This window comes from Temnothorax americanus, unplaced genomic scaffold (assembly GCF_048541705.1).
Source record: "Temnothorax americanus isolate GAGA-0224 unplaced genomic scaffold, ASM4854170v1 Scaffold28, whole genome shotgun sequence".
NCBI classification, from domain to species: domain Eukaryota; kingdom Metazoa; phylum Arthropoda; class Insecta; order Hymenoptera; family Formicidae; genus Temnothorax; species Temnothorax americanus.
Window position 1 is genome coordinate 2,117,109 of NW_027509421.1, and position 18,156 is coordinate 2,135,264.

Genomic DNA, 18,156 nt, shown 5'->3' on the forward strand with positions numbered 1-18,156 from the left:
GATGCAGAAATGCACTTTCGAGCGTGTCCCCCTCCAGTAAATTGCAAATTGATTTCTCTCGTAGTCATTGTCCGGCCTACGCGCCGATTCCGCACGAGTAAATCCACGGCGTGGCGCAAAACACAAGTGTCGTCATTCAAGCTCGATAATTTATCGGCTTTACGGTCGGAATGAAGGCGCGCGCGTGCTTCGTAAAGTCGGAGAAATGACGCAATGTTAGAACTGTCGGGAACTGCATTTATTCCCTCAAGAAACGTTCTGTCAGATATGATTTGTCTGTGCGTTAGCGTGGAAACGTTTTCATTGAAATATTGCGCGACTGTTTGTTTTAACGTTTTCACCGTTATTGTTACTCGCTGTGGGAAAACGCGCGGTGAAATGGCATTGACATTTTTGAACGTGAACGGTAAATATTTGCGGCTAAATGTATGCGCACAATTACTATTAATTCGAGACTTTTCCATCCGCATATTCAACGTTGTCGCCGTGTGTGTCGCGCGCATTGTGCAACTTTAATTTTTCCAATAAATGATTTTTTGGATTACACGGATCACTCTTTGTAATGACATTTTATGTAAAATCGTTTCTGTTTACCCGTGGTTTAAAAACAGTTCTCGTCCCGCGATGGTGATATCGAGTCTACCCGTGGTTACCCGAGAGACGTGAATAATGAATCTTTAAATGGCGTGACTCGAGCTAGGGACTCTTTGATATTCGAGTAAATCGTACCTGCGCTCGAGAGCAGACAAAAGCGAGAAAATAAACGATCCTTAGAGCGACGTCGTTAAAATTATTCCTTAAAGTGCGCCGCAAGAAATTCGACAAAATCGGCAGTGGAAATATCAATGATGGTGAACTTGAGTCTCGTCAAACATAGATGAATAAAATAGCTTCTTGAAGTGCCGCGAAAGGAGACGGAAAGAGAAACGAGAAGAAAAAAAGAGAATGCCGGAGTGAGAGGGGTGGAAAGGGAGAAGCGAGAGAGAGAGAGAGAGAGAGAGAGAGAGAGAGAGAGAGAGAGAGAGAGAAATGTGGAAGTCCGAGAGAAATATGTTCTCGTCTACCGAGAGCACATCGCGAGACACGAACGATTACCGAATTTTTGGTGTAAAAGCGGAATACGAGCATCGATCATCTGGCGAGAACGTAATAATTTAAACGGCCGAATGAGCGTAGAGCGACAGTCGCATTTTTTATCCCCTGTCAGAAAATACGACTCTAAGCACGATCCTCTTCTCCGTTTTCGGGACACCTGTCTGTTCCGTGTTTTCAAGAGAAACGGCGCTGCAAAATCGGCAAATTTAAACGGAACATTTCAGTATGACGAACTATCATCTGTTTAATTTTTTATAATAACTAAACTCTTTATTTATATACAAAGCGGCAGTAATTTACATTATTTTATATTGAACAAATTAATCGGTGCAAAAAGAAAAATATATTTTTATAGCATAAAATGTTATATGTGATTTAACAATCGGAGTCGATGTTTTAACAAGTTATTTTCGTCTAGAATTTTAGTTTTACTTGCATTAGCAGAAATTCTATGTGGCAGGCTCCCCATGATGTCGAGTTGGAATTTTTCCGGCTTATTTTATTTCTTGCCATTTTATTTTGATCCAGGCTCACAAATAGGCCACATGTAGATTATGTATAGTGGTACATTTTACAAATTTATGAAGTCCAGCGTGAGGTCTGCGACAGCTTTCGGTCATGTATGGCCGGCCGACGAAAGAACGAGAGAAGGACGAAAAAGAGAAAAAATCGGAAGAGAGAGAGAGAGAGAGAGAGAGAGAGAGAGAGAGAGAGAGAGAGAGAGAGAGAGAGAGATGGGGGCTAGAAAATAAGAGAAGGGAATGGAGTGCGGTATGAAAATATAAGGTGGGATGTAAAGACTATGATTTCTGGGGCTTTTGTTCTTTCATCTCGTTCTCCTGCGCTCTCGCGTATGAGAAAATCCACAGGCTTAATGGTCTCGTTTATTATTTCTTATACCTCGGCCGTCGTCCTCTCTGTGAGAGTCCGGCCAAAAAGTCAGCCACTTCCCACCCTCTTCTCACGTTTTTTCAACTTTCAGTCTTTTAAGCGGTCTTTCTCTCTCTCCCCCTTTTACCATCTTTATGATGTATATCAATTGAAAAATGGGCTTCGCAACTTATACGTCGAAGTATTTTATGTGTCCCAGGTTGTCCCCCGCGGTGTATTATATGTAATTTTCTTTCGAACGATTAATCATAAACTCGTCTGAAGACCGCGAAACACGTATGGTTGTTTTAAGAAGGGTTTCTTTCGAGGAAATAAAAATTGAGCTACGGGTAAAAGATTAGAACAGGTAACGGGAGAGTGTAAGACAATTTTTCGGACTGCTTGACACCCCTTGCGAATAACGCGAGCGAGAAATTTTCTGCGCAATTACAGATTTTTGCCTCATTTATTTAACTAGATGCACATGACACATTTACATTTTTGAATTACACCGCGCATAAACACGGCAAGCTTGGGCGGCGTAGTGGACGTAAAATATGATGCTCTCACGTCGTGTAGAACAGACCGCGCGCACGACGGCGGCGCCGCCTTTAAATTTCAGTTCAGGGATCGAAGAGTTTTCGTGAAATCAAGCGAACGATTTTGCAGTATGCAAATACAAACCGTGGAGGATGTACGTGCTAGCCGAATTTAGGAGAACAAAAGGGAAGGTGAAAGGGAGAGAGAGAGAGAGAGCTCAAGAAAGAGACAGGGATGACCAATGTAGAACAAAGAGCAAGAGAGAAGCGGGACAAGAGCAGGTTGGCGGTGGGAGGAGGCGCAGAATAAGGTGCTTTGAAAAATGGGGTCGTATATAAAGCATTCTCACTCATATCGTATCTCTTCTTTCTCACGTCCCTTCAACAACGCGTTCGCACACATATTCGCACCGACGTCTTTTCAACCCTTTCCTCCAGCTCGGGTGTCTTCATAGCGATAACGGGAAAGAGGGAAGGAAGGGGAGAGTCGGGGAGAGAGACGCCGATTTTTAATTTTCGCGAGATTTTCATACCGGTAGAAGACTACCCTTTTGTCGCCTCTAAGAAGGATCGCGCGACGTCGGATTCTTGCGAGACGGAATAATATGCCCGGTCTAGGCCGGGTTTTCTTGGGAGAGAGAAAGAGAGAGAGAGAGAGAGAGAGAGAGAGAGAGAGAGAGAGAGAGAGAGAGAGAGACAGGGTCATAATAGTCTGGTTTCTCCGTTGCGGGATGCTTTTGCCGTATATTGTTTGCAAAGCATGTCGTAAGATGCTCGGCGCACGATGAGAAACTGTCGTGGTCGCGAACACGATCGATACGCGGTCTGACGCGTGAATCCCGTTTGATAACGTTATTATAAAGCATACAGCTGTGTTCCAGAGACTTATCGAGCAATGATATTGTTTGGTTCATATAAGACTAAAACTAATAAACTACGTTTTTATTTACTTTTCAATTAAATCAAAGCCGATTTTTAGTTTTCAACAAATTTGTTCTTATTCTCTCTTATAATGTAACGTCAAAAATTTTTTAGAATATAAATTACAAAGGTGAGATACAAACAAAGGAAAATTTACATTTTAATATATTTTCCATTAATAATTTAATTTATTTGATTTGATTTAATTTAATTAAATTAATTTTCCATTATTTTTGCAATTTGGCGTTCAGTCATGAAAATATTTAAGTTTGGACATGAAAAACTTTTACTATGACCTGAAATTTTGACGTAAAAAAAAGAATTTTTTCCAAATAAAATGTATAGATGGAATATTATTCGCTAGATCTGGAGCATTTTGTATAAATTGAAAAATCACAAAACATTGCTCAATACATTTTAATGCGCGACGTGCTTGCCGGATACGACGTTTGAAGGATCAGGGCAAGGTTTTGTTTTCTTTCTCATGCTCGATTCAGTACGGCAGCATCCGTCAATGCGCCTGTGGTTGAGATCCGAGCACGAGTCTGAAGTTTTTTTTATTCCCAGTTTTGTTATTTAATGCGCCTGAAAATGTGACTTTGCAGAAAGCATTGTAGGTAATATAATATAAGCGCGGTGTAATAAAATAGAATATATAGCTACAATAAAATATTACCAGCATGCTCAAAGCGTGGAATAAATGGAACTCATATTAAAATGTATATAATACTAAAGTGGTGCACGCGAAACTGAGTTTTCTTATTAATATACAAAATACTGCTGGCATATTAACCAAATGTTGGGGTTGAAATCATTTATAGATTTCTATCGTTTTTTTCGTTCTTTCCCACGAAATCAAATAGTCAGAAGAATGGCATGTATATATACACGTTTTACAAGAAGGTATCTTACATAGTATTATAGTACAGAGCTTCACGTAATCTAATGTCCGAATTTTAGTCTGTGATTTCTCACTGTCGGCTCGACTTGATAAGACGCTCACGATAAGACGTACGCTTCGAGGCTGCACGTTTCAAAGTCACTCGATGGAAACGTCAGGAGTCACATTGAAACGTCTTTTCTCCTTGAAACGTCAATTAACGTTAATCACCTGTGTGATTATCGGCGGAAGAGGAGGGCGGAGATTTCGTTAGCAGCGTTTCCTGAAATTGTCTTGGTATTCATCTTACGCATCGCGATGGATGAGCATCTAGATTTTAGTTAAAATGAGGATATTTTTAGAAACGAGTTCATTTCGAGCATATATTTCATTAGAATAAGGAAATGTTCACTGATTTGTGTGTTGCAAGATTCGGTCAGATAGAACAACGGTGATTATAATTATTGTAATTACTTAAAATATACTTGAAAATATATAATTTGATATAGAAAATTTTGTACCATTCCAGAAAAGTTGTTTTCTTGACATAGTTTTTTTTTATATTGCATAACTACATTTAGTTTGCGGCGAGGACTTTTTTCTTTATGTAAATATCATGTAATGTGCGCAACACATTAAGCGTCGTACTATGTTCGCTCAACGAGGAAAATAGTTATTCTAAGAGCCCGTGCCGTATATCTCGCTAGTCAGACAAGAGCTAAGGAGGCTGCGCAACGATCCATTCAGAAAATACGCGACACCGTAGTGCTTACGGTAGCAGCGCTTATAAACCAGCAACGCCAACCGCATTACCGCCTTGCCATCTCGAGACATGCGCATTTCCCAACGGCGGCGGCGTCTCGTCTTAAAGAAAATGAAGGACGTGATTTATTAACGCTCTCCAAAGTTACCGCTTAGGCGCCATAATGGCATCGTCGCAATTATTCTAAATCAGAGTTGCTCAGCGAAACGCTCCTTTCGCTTCTCCCAGACTCCCAGGTATGCGCCGCTACGTTTAAATCTACGTGAGATTTAACAACGAGTTAAAAGATCGCCACGATACGTCAAAAAATTTGCAATGATTCGTGAATCCACTTAATGTCGATTTCTATAATACATAATTGTTACAAATGTTTCATTATTTTCTCTTTTATTCTAATCTACAATTTTTGAAATCTATTTCTTAAGCCGATTTTTATTTAATCTTAGATGATATTAAGATATTTCCTAATTCCAGAAAAGGTAGTTACTTCAAGGTAATATTTAAACTTGCAATATTGAAATTCGATAATGAACGGGTTAAGCGTTCGAGTTATACGCGCTCGGAAAGTTTCGGCGCGTAAGGACGCGTTGAATGCGCGCCAGTTCGTAAGTTCTCGTTTTGACTGGGGCACGTGTCTCGTTACCACGGAGGAGGGGAGGGGGCGGGGGGCGGGGTGGATCGTCGTCGTCGACACGCTCTCGTATCCGTATTCGTCGATAACTCCGAGAAGCGTGGACGTGACTTAAATCGCGAATCCCCTCGTCGCCGATGATTTTGCAGTTCGCGGATAAAGGGCGGCCTCGCCCTTGGATTTGAAAGGGCGCGCGCGCCTTCTCTATCCATAGCTTGCGCGCGACTGCGAAAGAGCGTGCGACGGTTCACGACGCTTGCACCTGTCGACCCTCCGTTTAATAACTTAAGCCTATTAGCAGCGAGTGCCTTCGGTCTTGTCCCCGCAAGAGAGAGAGAGAGAGAGAAAGCAAGTGAAAGAGAGAGAGGCATAGTCCCCCCCTTTTCGTCTTCTCTTCTTTTTTCGCGGTAACCACGCAAACACTACTTTCTTCCGGTTGGGCCGCGGGAAAATACTCAATTGCTCTCTCCACTCCGTTTTTCTCGCTCGGCGCTTATTAGCATCCGGAGCGCAAATTATTCGTCGGCTGTTATTACCGCTCCCCCCTCCCTCCCGCTTTGGTCTTGGTGTCGCCGGGAATGTCTCCCGCGATTACCCGGATTATTATCATTATTTAAAGAATGTTTCGCTCTTTCTTTCTTGGCAACCACACGCGGATATTACTCTACATCTTGTGTTACTCTACGCCTTTACTCTCTGATGTTTCTTGCTGGCGCATCAGCCAAATGTATAATTTATTCTTTTTTTTCTTTTGTGACGAAAAACGTGTTTGCGGAAGAAAAGAACAAAAGTTTAACTTGAACCACATCTTTGTATATTATCTTTTATACTATCTTATTCTACACGGAAAAATATAATGCTATGACAGCATTAGATTTAATTGGAAGTAATCGTGTTAATTCAATAACAGTATTAATCTTTTTTACAAGAATTAAGTAAATGAATTGATTTGACTGAGCTTTGATTATGTCGAAATCTTGTAAAATTCTTAAAAATTTGTCTTTTTTATAAAAAATAAATGCACGTTAAATTTATGTGTATAATTAAACGTTATAAGATGTATTACCAAAAATCTTATCGAGCACACACAGGCCCTATAAAGAGCAGAACTTTCTTTCTAAATCGACTGTTATTTTTATAGTGTTGAAATTTTCGCTGTATATTACATCTTTTTAGGTAAATTTTTAAATCTTTTCGTCGATTTTCCATGTACACGATTGAGACCTTTATCATACGTCATCATATTTCATTTATAATGGAAAAGAAAAATGAATTGCGAATTATATACAACGCTAGTAAATTAGATGCTAGAAAAGATTTATCAAAAAGCTATTTCACATTTTCCGGAATTGCCACCATTTTTTTGGCGCGCGAACATTATTCTTTTCGGTGGTAACGCAGTCTGGGGAAAAATCATTGTTCCCTTTTCTCTTCTTTTCTCTTCGTGTACCGCGTTGATTAGCATTTGCGTAGTAATTTACTTTTGTGCTTCCACCACATACGCTCACTACACACGTCCACTCGCTTTTTTTTCTTTTTCTCGTTTCTTTTTTATGAATATTCGTCATCGTTAGTTAAATTATTATCGTTTTATGACTATACATTTCTGTCATAGTTCCAGTACGCTGTATATTCGAGGTGCCAGCTTTTTTTTAACCTTGGCATGCATGGAACATGTTAAAAAGCGATATTTTTTGTCTCTTAATACACTCTGTACGTTGGTTTCTGTATTTGCGAGTATAATTAAAAGATAATTAAAATATATGTCGCGGCATTGCCGCGAATGAAAAAATGTTGTTAGATATATATATACGGTTTACTGCAATTCTCTATATGAAACTGAAGAAAAGTATCGCTGCGTGGGAAACATTTTTACGGCAGAAACATAGCTCTGATTAAATCTCGAAGTCGTCAGATTGACGGATGCGGTAAACGCACTCGAAGAACCTTATTCCCCGTAACAGCTACGAAAGCATTTCTCCCTCAAGCTTTAAGCTCACCGGGATGGAGAATCGTCGCGGAACTCTCACGTGATAAGGCGATTACTCTTTTTATTTTTTCTGCTAAATTTATGCCATCAGCGCCGCGCCGCCGGCAGCAACAATATTTTCATTGTGCCACCGGCAGAAAAGCAATTATCGTGCGGCGCGCGCTTTCTTGGCGCCCGGGCTACAAAGCGGATAAGGATCTCGGCGCTGATTTCCGGCGCGGGAAGGGTTTTACGGTCTGTCCCGCTAATTGGAACGGGTGCTTTCTCTCGCGGATGTTAAACACGACGGGTAATGGTTTCTTACGCGCGAGACTACACGATCTTGGTAATACGCTCTATTGACATTCGTGCTGTTTAAATGCGATTTCCCTCTGTGACATTTCTCGTGTCGAGACGTAACCATCCGCCGGCGTTAATATAATGTAATAATGTAATAAATAAAGTAAAATCTTATTTTTTACGTTTCCGTGCGAAAATGGCTGGATGAATTCTCATCAAATTCTGCGTGTGCGTTCCGAAATTATATACATTTGCGTTACGCGTACACTTTATACATTTCTGCACGTAATTCTTTTTCTTTTCATAAAAGTCGCGCGTTACTTCTGCATCGTTTTAAATGTGTAACGTGCGCATGAAGTGCGAAGGCAGACCTATTGTTGAACGATTTGACTGAAGTGAGGAGGTTTAAAATTCTCTTTGATGTTTAATTACTCTTTTTTCTTTTTTTAAGCATCTTTCTTCTTTTCTTCTTAGAAGTTACTGCAATTTCGTGAACGAATTAAAATTTTGAATAACGTTATTAAAGTTTCCAATTATGTTAATTTTTCGAAGTTGCCGATTTTTCAGTTTTTTGAGATGGAAGACATCTTGTAGACAGTTGACGATTCCTTTCCGAGTAGTACGGCTTATTAAAAATAGAACAAATGCGAAGGGCGAGTTACCGTTGCTAGTTAAAAATAAAACATCGTCTTCTTTTCGCGAAGTAGCGCGCGAAACGGGTAATTTGCACGTAGAGATATATAACACCAGCTCGGCAGCATTGACAATAGGACGAACTGGATTATGTATATCTTGTAACAGAGACGCATCCGCGACGGCATGAAATTTACGACGGGCATGCCGACGCCGACGCCGACGCCGACGCCGACGCCGGGTGGATTTTATTTTTGTTCGCGCTTGTAACTAGGAATTTATTCCGGATTTCATCCGTTCTGGCCGGCTGCGCCTCGGAACAACGTGGAGTTAGCGGCGTGTGTATGCGTGTATATGTACGGGAGTACAATCGAATTATCAGCAACCATGGGGAAATCCTTTAATACCGGCACACGAATTTACCCTTCCCGATCGATTAATTCCCTATGAAATCACCGGCCATCCTCGTCGCGGATTAGGTCTCGGTACAGGCGCATCCACGTACACACATACGCACACAGAATACTTGCAGGCGGCAGCACATCATCATCGTGTGCTCGGGCCTGTACGCACGATGCATGCGGAACCTCGATGCAAAATTAACGAAGAAGTCCGCGCGCCCGAAACCGAAGGGACGATGCATCCTGCATAATCTCGTTTCACTCGCGCCGTCCTACATATCCACTCGCTTTTGGCTCGGGACTCGGAGGCCCGGTTTAATGAAGTTATAACATTCAATGAGAAGTTATGTGCGCGATCGCGGGGAATTTGTTTCGCGCGGTAACCGGTTCCGGCCGGTCTCGCGGATATTTGATTATCCGCTTCCGCGTTGGCCATATACTGGGAATTCGCGCTGCGGGAGAATATATATAACTCGGGCTTGTCCCAGACGTCGAGCGCTCTGAACCGCAGCCGCAGGAAGTCGAGTCAGCCCCAGACAAGAATGACGATTGTTTTAGTGTAGGTAGGTGAGATCGATGGTGCTCCAATTGCGCGATCGAGCATTGAAGGGACTTTGCGAAACTATAAGTTCTCAGAGGGATGTGGGTGAATAAAACATATACATTTAAGAATATTTTCTCAATAGAATTTAACAAAGTCGAGGTAAAATCTAAAGTGAAAACCAGTTAACAATTAAATACGAATATTTAAATGTCCCGATCGAGATTTCATTTTGATCTCATCGATTTAGGTCGTCTCGGCATCAAGAATATCTCCGCGGCATCAAGAATATCTCATTAATTTAAAACAACGTTAATTTCGATTCCTTCGGAAAAGTTTCGGTGACTTTACGAGAGCGTTATACGTTATACGTGACGACTCGGAGAATAAAATCGGTCATTTCATTTGTTATAAAATCCCCAGTGATATTGAGAAGTTCGGAAATAAACCCGGAAAATTTACAACGCTGGATACAGCGCGAATAATTAAACGAATCGGCTGGCCCCGCGCAGTCGTAAAGGAAGAACGTTATCGCGTCTATTCGGGCAGAAGTCGTGGAAAGATCAACGGGAGAGAGCGTGGGGAGAGGCGAGAGCGAAACGGAACGTCCGTATTTGTGCCATAACTGCACGCTAGGCGCTACATAAATGTGGATATGCATGTTGTGTGTATGTATACATATGCGTGTGTGCGCACTTGTGGCTCCACGAAGAAAACAAGGAGAGAGAGAGAGAGAGAGAGACCTTCTACCAAGATAAATTCGCGCGATTAAGGACAAAAGAAACGATAGCGGGTGGACGATAGGACGAGGAAGGGGGAAAAAGGGTAGGGTGATCGAAAGAAGAGAAAGTCGAGTTAGAACCGGAGCAGAAGAAGAGCGTCCGATGCTCAGGCTAAAGCCGAAACGCGAAAAAGGAGCATGCAAGATGAAGAGATAGAGAGAAAGGCAGTGCAACGAGACTCGAGGAGGAAGAGCGAAGAGGAAGAAGCGAGGGGTGGCGAGTAAATAAAATATTCAGGAAACCCGGAGCCCCGGGCGTTCGGTCGTGGATGCCGAGGGTGTCTGCTCCAAGTGGTGGTCGGGAACCGCCAGGCGCCCGAGGTGGAGGGAGAGGGGTCCGGGGTTGGGAACTGGTCGGACGCTCATAGACTCGGTGGGGCTGAAAGTTCGGCGGGATAAACGGACCGGTCCAGACGGAGCGGAGAGAGCCGCTCGCCGCGACCGCGTATAAAGGAGAGGAAGAGAACACGGGCCCGAGCTTGGTTTTATCCCGTGGGATTTGGCGTTGCCCGAGGCGGGAAGGGGGGAACGAAAGAGGGGTATACGTGTTTACGTGCGTCGTGTGCGGCGTTCGAGCAGCGAACGGTTGCACCTGCGGTTCGAGACCATCTTGCTCTTACCTCCGCATCTCCCGGATCGTCCGACGCCTCGCGGGGCTCAGCTTCTCGCTCCCCGGCACACTCTCTCGACTCTGTAATGGAAATTGGGCATACACGTTCTGTGTAGCTTATACGGAGAAGTCAAACTCTATGGTAACGGCACGTGCAAGTTTTATGTCTATTAATGACGCGACGAATATTTTTTTTCGCTATCTCCGTAATTCTCTGAAGGCTTTTTAAGTTTTTTTAGTGAGAATATTATTTGGCTAAACAGTGTATGAACTTTAAAAAAATTATAATTTAATCAACAATCTTTTATTGCTTTTAATATATTAGGAAGAATGGAAAAGCGAGGAATTAGTAAGATATTAATTAAAATTAGTAAAATATATTGTCACTTGTAAGTAATCAATCACATATTACTGATCAGTTTTGTTACTAAGAAAAAACTATTTTTGAAATATTTAAATGAATCAAATGCATTAAATTTGGCGCTAGCGACATATCGGTCAATTCCATGATCTCGAGTTCGCATCTGCGGCAGGATTTCTTGACTTCGAATTTCACGCCAAGCTGCCGGCTTAAAGCACCTCGACACGCTGCTCAGCCATCTTCGATCCTGCATCTCCCTTCGACTTCGTCCTCTTACATAAACACCGAGAGAGAATCGCGGAGTAGAACGCCGGAATGACGATCTTTCAAGAGAAACAAGGTACTTCGGCACCGTGGTTCCGAAGCTACCGACGGAAGATCAACAGAACTTAATGAAACATTAATCGAAAACGCACAGATTAGATACGCTTGCAAATCTTCCTGCAAGTGCCAGAATCATCCTCGCAGTAAGACATCGAAATCTCTAGATTTAACGTGTCAATAAATATGCTGAATATATTATGTCGGTGTTAATTAGATTTAATGATCAATTAAATTGGAAGTAGCTGCTACAGGATGTACGTCGTTGGGTTTTAGATACTATATACAAATTATTTTTGACGCTTTCAGTTGCGGTCAATTTCTCGATATACATCACGACGGAATAAGGAAGATTGATCTTGCGAAGAGAATCAAATCGAGAGAAATCAAATCTTTTATTACTCGGCGATTACTTACATTTGCGAAGAGATTGAATCCCGGTTATGCATGCGGTATATAAATCTTCATTGTAAAGGGGGCGGTCTGTGTAAATGTAAATCACATACGTTCTGTTTTCGCCTCTAAAATATGCAACTATTTCGTGAAATCGCTTTTGGGCCAGCTCCGAGTAAATATTGTATTGGAATGGCATGGCGAGAAGAGTATTGCGGTCTCTCGTGAGCAACTTTGTTCGACGTTCGAGTTTCCGACTCGAGCCATGACTCTTGATGCAACCGCACGATCTCGTTTGTGGTCACGAGTGGGATCTAAATTAATGGATTGGAGCGCAGTACATTTTCTTGTAAAGGACAGAATGGTGGAGCTATTGATCTTAAGAAAATCGCGACTCCGTATATATATCTCTCTTGTGTACTTTTATTCTCTACATCCATTTGCTTCATTAACTTGAGTCAATTAACCAACTTTATCTTATTTAAATTATAAACATGATACGATTAACGATATTGCTGTAGCGACACAACGACCCCTAACAATTCGAAGTCATTTTTTAATGCGCTCGTCGCGGATACTTGCTTGATTTTCGTGGGAAAGATAGAAATAATTTCGTTTTATCGCGCAAGAGTGCGTTTGAAGTGGCGCACATTTTCTCATGCGTGAGAAGGTATAGCATTTCCGACGGACTTAAAAAGAGCGCCGCCGACCGTGGAATAATTCGACGACCTCGACATACCGTACGATAATCCGCCGTGTCACGCGGCGCAGGGGGATGAAAAGGTGAAAGTACCGGGGTAGAGACAACGCGAAAGGGGTGAGGCGGAGTATAGGCACACCGTATATACAGCGAGGATTATAGTAAGCCGTGCCGCGCTCCGAAATTTATTTCGTTCTCCATTAATAACGGCACTCCGGAGGCCCGAAAGGGCCAGCGTATACCAGCACCCTTTCGCCACGCGACACTCATTACTATACCATCGCCCAGGGTGGTGCTTCGTTCCCCGAACCTGCCCGTTCACTTTTGAGACTTATTGTTAGACGATTATCGAAAACGATTTTGTCCTGTAATTTCGCACGAATGTAATTCTTAATAAGTTTTCTTTTTGCGAATAATTGTTTTTCGAATTGCGCTAAAAGTGTTGAAAATATTTTTACATCCCAATCGCATAAAATTTTTTTGTCAGCGCTTTCTTTTGACCCTATTTTCTTTAAAGAAAGCTTTTATATATACATATATACATTGAACTTTAACAATGTAAGATATTATTTTTCAAGATGATCTGAAAAGTTTTCGTGGTCGTGATTCGTTGTCGATTTGTTGGCAACGTCGTTATCTCGCTCGTTAATAATCCGATCGACGATCGGCTTCATTTTCAGTGGCGCAAATACTTCTCGAAAACGATCTCGTTAGCGTGTGCCGATCGTTTCGCGTTTCCGCAATCGAGGTATCGCGGTCAACGTCGCTCGTTAGAAGCGCTTTTGCTTCTCGAGTAACGTTCAATCGTCTAATTAGCCCGTCTACTCAGCTAGGATGCTGAGGAGTACTCGAGGCGGCATCAACCGCATTTTCGATCAATATGTCTCGGTACTCATCCAAGTAATTTACTTTCTGTATACCGACGATGATTGCGCGCGACTCATTGTCCGCGCGAGCGGAGCGATTTCGCGTTACGCAGTCCTTATCTACCAGCCGAACTAGTACGTATCTTCGAGAGGCAACCCCGGAGAGAGGGATGACGCATTAGGGACGGTATAGGACAATGGAGAAACGCGAGAGTTCAAGTTGTTGAACTGTAATGCCGATCGCAATGTGTTGTGGTGGCGAGCGTGGTATATATGAGAGGCGTTGATTGCGATTACTCTCGCGGGTAATTATGCAACATGGTACGCCCGCGAAATGCAAACGCTCCTTTATCGTTGCTCTGTTACAGCCAATCCATGCATCGCGTATCTCTGGAGTGATAATAACTCGGCGCGTATAGCGAGTGGCTTAAGTTCTAACCGATACGGTTCCTGGCTTCGTTTGGGAATGTACATGGGTATTAACGGATTTACCTATCTACTGATTAGCTATAAGTATCTTAACTAAATGTGTTTCCGCGATTGTGACGCTTACATTTGGCTTCGAACAACATCTTTGGGAAATGTATGCCAGCATTCCGCAACGCTTGCAATTCCAACGTTCTTCAGCGGAGAACGTGCGCGTAATTCATACGATTGAAATTGCAATTAAACGTTTGAGGGAAAGAAAGTTTAATCCTGCCCATAACGTTTAGTTTCATAACAGATTAATAAAACATAAGATTCCATAATTCTCAGTTTTCAGAGGTTTAGAACGTGAATGCTTCTTACATATATTAAAGCTCTGCGATCGTTGGCTAAAGCGATTAACTCGGTCAATTCCGGTTGTATTATCACTTTTCAAGTATCTCAATGGAACTAGTTCATTCGGCAGCTTACGCCTCGTTAGTACCGAATAGGCAGCAGCATTATGAAGCAGAACGCTTCAGTGGAATTAAGTGTTTGCAGTCATTCAGAATGCATTCATTCGATCTTGATTAAGTAGTAGAATGAATAATACTACATATGGTATTGAAATATAAAAGTTGAATAGATGAGGCTTAAAGGAGTAGGGATTTAAAAGGAAGAAATATATATATATAAGCTTTGCAAAAAGAGATTTTTCAACAAACCGTGTTGCTTAGAAGTCGGATTTGTACACGATATTGATATTTATGACAATAACATGAGATATTTCTTGTTTCAGTGTAGGAGAGCCGGTTGCGGAAGAAAGTTACGTCCGACGAATCGAATTCACGGTGCAAATTGGTGCGTTGGGAAACAGGTATTTATAATAATAGAGTGTAATAGCAAACGTGCAATTTGCATGCTGCACGTTATGGGCAGCGAGAATGCGAGGCATAATGTATAAACTTTAATTACGTCGCTTCAACTCGAAATTAGAATTGTACTTAAGTTTTAATTGGATCGATTGTCATTGTTGCAGTAAGGCAAAGTTGTGCATCATGATTGGCTTTTCAATTTTAGAGCACTCCAATTGCGTTTATATTTCACCGAAACTATTATGCAGTTAGCGGAGTTTATAATAAACGTAATAAAGTTATACGAAATGCCGGCTCGCCTTAAAGCGTCTCGTAACGTTATCGCGCCGAAAAAAAGTAACCGTCATGAAAATCGTAGACTTCGCAAACTGAGACGTATAGCAGCGTCTCTCTCGTCTGCGAAGAAATTTCCTACATTTTTCACACGCGCCAACACCATTCTGCGCTCACGTTGGTTTCCGTCTGCATGCGGAAAGATCGCGCAAGGCATCAGAAAGACGTGTTTCATTTTTCGATCTAAGAATAGGAGACTATTTTGAAGCCGTACCGATTTTTCTATTTGCGCGAGAGAAAAAATGTCCAAGAAAAAACGCGTTTTCGCTTCTATCCAGCTACGTTCATAAAACTAGAGATAACTGTATCTCTAAAAAGGTGATTACTGATCTAGCCAAATAAAATAAAAGCGATATAGCTATTTTTATTTTCAAATAAACTCCTCACTATTATTTCGTGCGTTAAGCACACGGGAGGGCCTAACACTTCGCTTCGAGAATCAACGATCGATTATATTGCATTTTTCTATTCACGCGCAATGCGGAAAGATTCGCGGTTCGTTTAGCGATCGATACTGCTAGGTACCGTGCGATTTTATCGTCGAAATCAGAGGCGCACTTTCGGTCGCTTTCGCATAACGCGATCGCCAGAAACGTGCCGCCGTAAAATACCGCGAGAACGCCGAGCTGTCTTACGTTATTGCACATGACGGACGTGTTTCGCCTGGCGTTCTTGCGGCATCGCCGCTTCACGGACCGACAGATGCACACTTGCGTAGATATTGTCTCGTGTCTGAAGCAGCTGGCCGGGAATATTGAAATATTAATAGAATATCGATGAGGCGGAAGGTACGGCGCGAAGCGGCAGAGCGGGAGAGCCGCCAAAATTCGGTTACGGCGGCTCGCCGCGGGCTGGCCAGTCCGCAAAATTTCGGACCGTGACGATTATATGACCGACAACCGTTCTGCATAGACTACGCGCCATGGCGCATTTCGATCAAGCCGCATTACAGCTCTCTTTCTCTCTCTTTCTCTCTCTCTCTTTTTCTCTCTTTCTCTCTCTCTCTCTCTCTTTTTTTCTTTATCTATCTATCTATCTCTAATCGGATTTTTTAGACAGACGCACACTTGTTGCGAGAGCATTGTTCGCGGCAGACTATGCGGAACACCGACGGCGACGGAGGGCTAGAATGCAAATCAGGTCGTCGCTCGCGGCACTCCGATTAGCGCGGACGATCGATCGAGCGGGTTTTAATTATTAAACGCGCGTTTAGATCGCCCGTGAATAGTCCGTACATATCATCGCGGGAGAACCTTCCAAGTGCTGTTTGTTTGCGAAGAGCACACTTTGCATTCACGTTATGACGGCGTTCGGAGGCTAAAGAGGAAGGTGATGAATTCGTGAAATCCGCTTGCACAATGTTAAGTAGCGTGAAAAAAAATGGTTTTTCTATATAAAATTCTTTTATAGAACTAGTCCAAGTTTTACGGCATAATTAATGATTGCTGCGATTGATAATGACGAGAGGGCTGTAATTAATGGTCGGCTATGATGAAATATCGAAAAAATTGAACATTGTGACGCGAATAATGTTTCTTGTACATATATTATGTATAATACGTTCTAACGTCGGGGATTATCGCGAATGTCGGGAGAGACTGCTGCTTGGACACCATGTACGCTCGCTGATCAGCAAGCGTGAACAATGCGCAGATGGTGCGATTTCCGTCAATGGATAATCTTGTTGATTTCACAAGATACTAGCGTAATCGCGCCGTGCACATTGCAGACGGGAGAGGACTCTATTGGATTCGGCTATATCCTTTGTTTCCCCCGACTCGCGCGCATATCCTCGGGACAAAGAACCAACTGTTACTACTTTTTACAAGTGCCTTTAAAGATCCTAAACCTATTACTTTGCACTTGTAAAACCATTACTGTCTCTACATCCAAGAAAACATCGTGCCCAATGAAATTTTTTCTCGGAAAAATTCGTCTCTAAATTAGTCGAAGAATTTTTCGACATCGTGTACATTATTGCCAATATTTTGTTACAGATATTTTATTACGTGGAAATTACTGCAAATGAGCAGGATATATATTTTTTGGTAAGCATAATTGTTGGAACGTGCTCACACAATTCACAAACTTCACTCTCCCATCACGAGCATAATTTTTCTACATTCAAACTTGCATTTAAAATGCAGATTTATGGTAAAATCCGTGTATAAAAAGAAAGACGTAGATGCAACCTGATTATCTCGATTTACTTAATTCCATTAACGATTTGCCTCTATTCAGACTATGTAATCTAAATTATAACGTAGAATGAAAAAATAGAGTCGGCACTACGTCCTGTAATTCGGACGAAAGAAGTAATAATATCGAGAATATCTAATAAAAATTAAAAAAATAAAGGGAATAAGGAAGAATAAATTTTGACAAGCACGTACGTACTTATAGGGCGCATAGATATATGTATAGGATGTTTATCCATTATAAATCGTTTCTTATTAAATACGCACGCGCTTCGTTAGTTTTCCAAAGAACTGTCGCCTAAAATTTTCACAACCGCCGCCACCCGCATCGCTGTAGCGGCCGCGGCGGCACGGCGTCTTCCGCAAACGCGCGAACGTCCCGCTCGCTCTTCCTTCTCCGCCACCCCATCGTCACCCCCGAGAGACCTCGATGGAGAATCCTCTCTCGCCGTCGACTCGTGGCGAAACTCGCTCGGCATTCGGCGTCACCGTCTTGAATGGTGACAAACGGCATGCACCGCGGAACACACAATCGCGCCGTGGTGGCTGCGACTGCAGGTACGACCGATGGCGCGGGGGGTAGACGTTGCGGGCGGGAAGAGGAGGGTGCGGAGGCTGACTGCAGCGCGCGAGCAATGCGGCTGTGCACCCCGGTAGCGACGTACAGTTGACAGAAGCGCTTACGGAGGCGAGAGATCGTATAGTATGTTTGCTTCTCTCTCTCTCTCTCTCTCTCTCTCTCTCTCTCTCTCTCTCTCTCTCTTTCTCTC

At 42.5% G+C, this 18,156-nt stretch overlaps 1 protein-coding gene across 3 annotated transcripts in view; it reads left to right on the forward strand.

Moving 5' to 3' along the window:
* Positions 1-18,156, forward strand: part of LOC143899646 (uncharacterized) — a 249,144-nt gene that overhangs the window by 45,716 nt on the left and 185,272 nt on the right. For 2 of the 3 annotated variants that reach the window (XM_077410063.1, XM_077410062.1), the window contains exon 2: positions 14,780-14,841. The gene's annotated coding sequence lies outside the window, so the exon portion shown is untranslated. Of the gene's footprint in view, positions 1-14,779; positions 14,858-18,156 lie in introns of all 3 variants that reach the window. The other variant, XM_077410061.1, reaches the window with a different exon arrangement.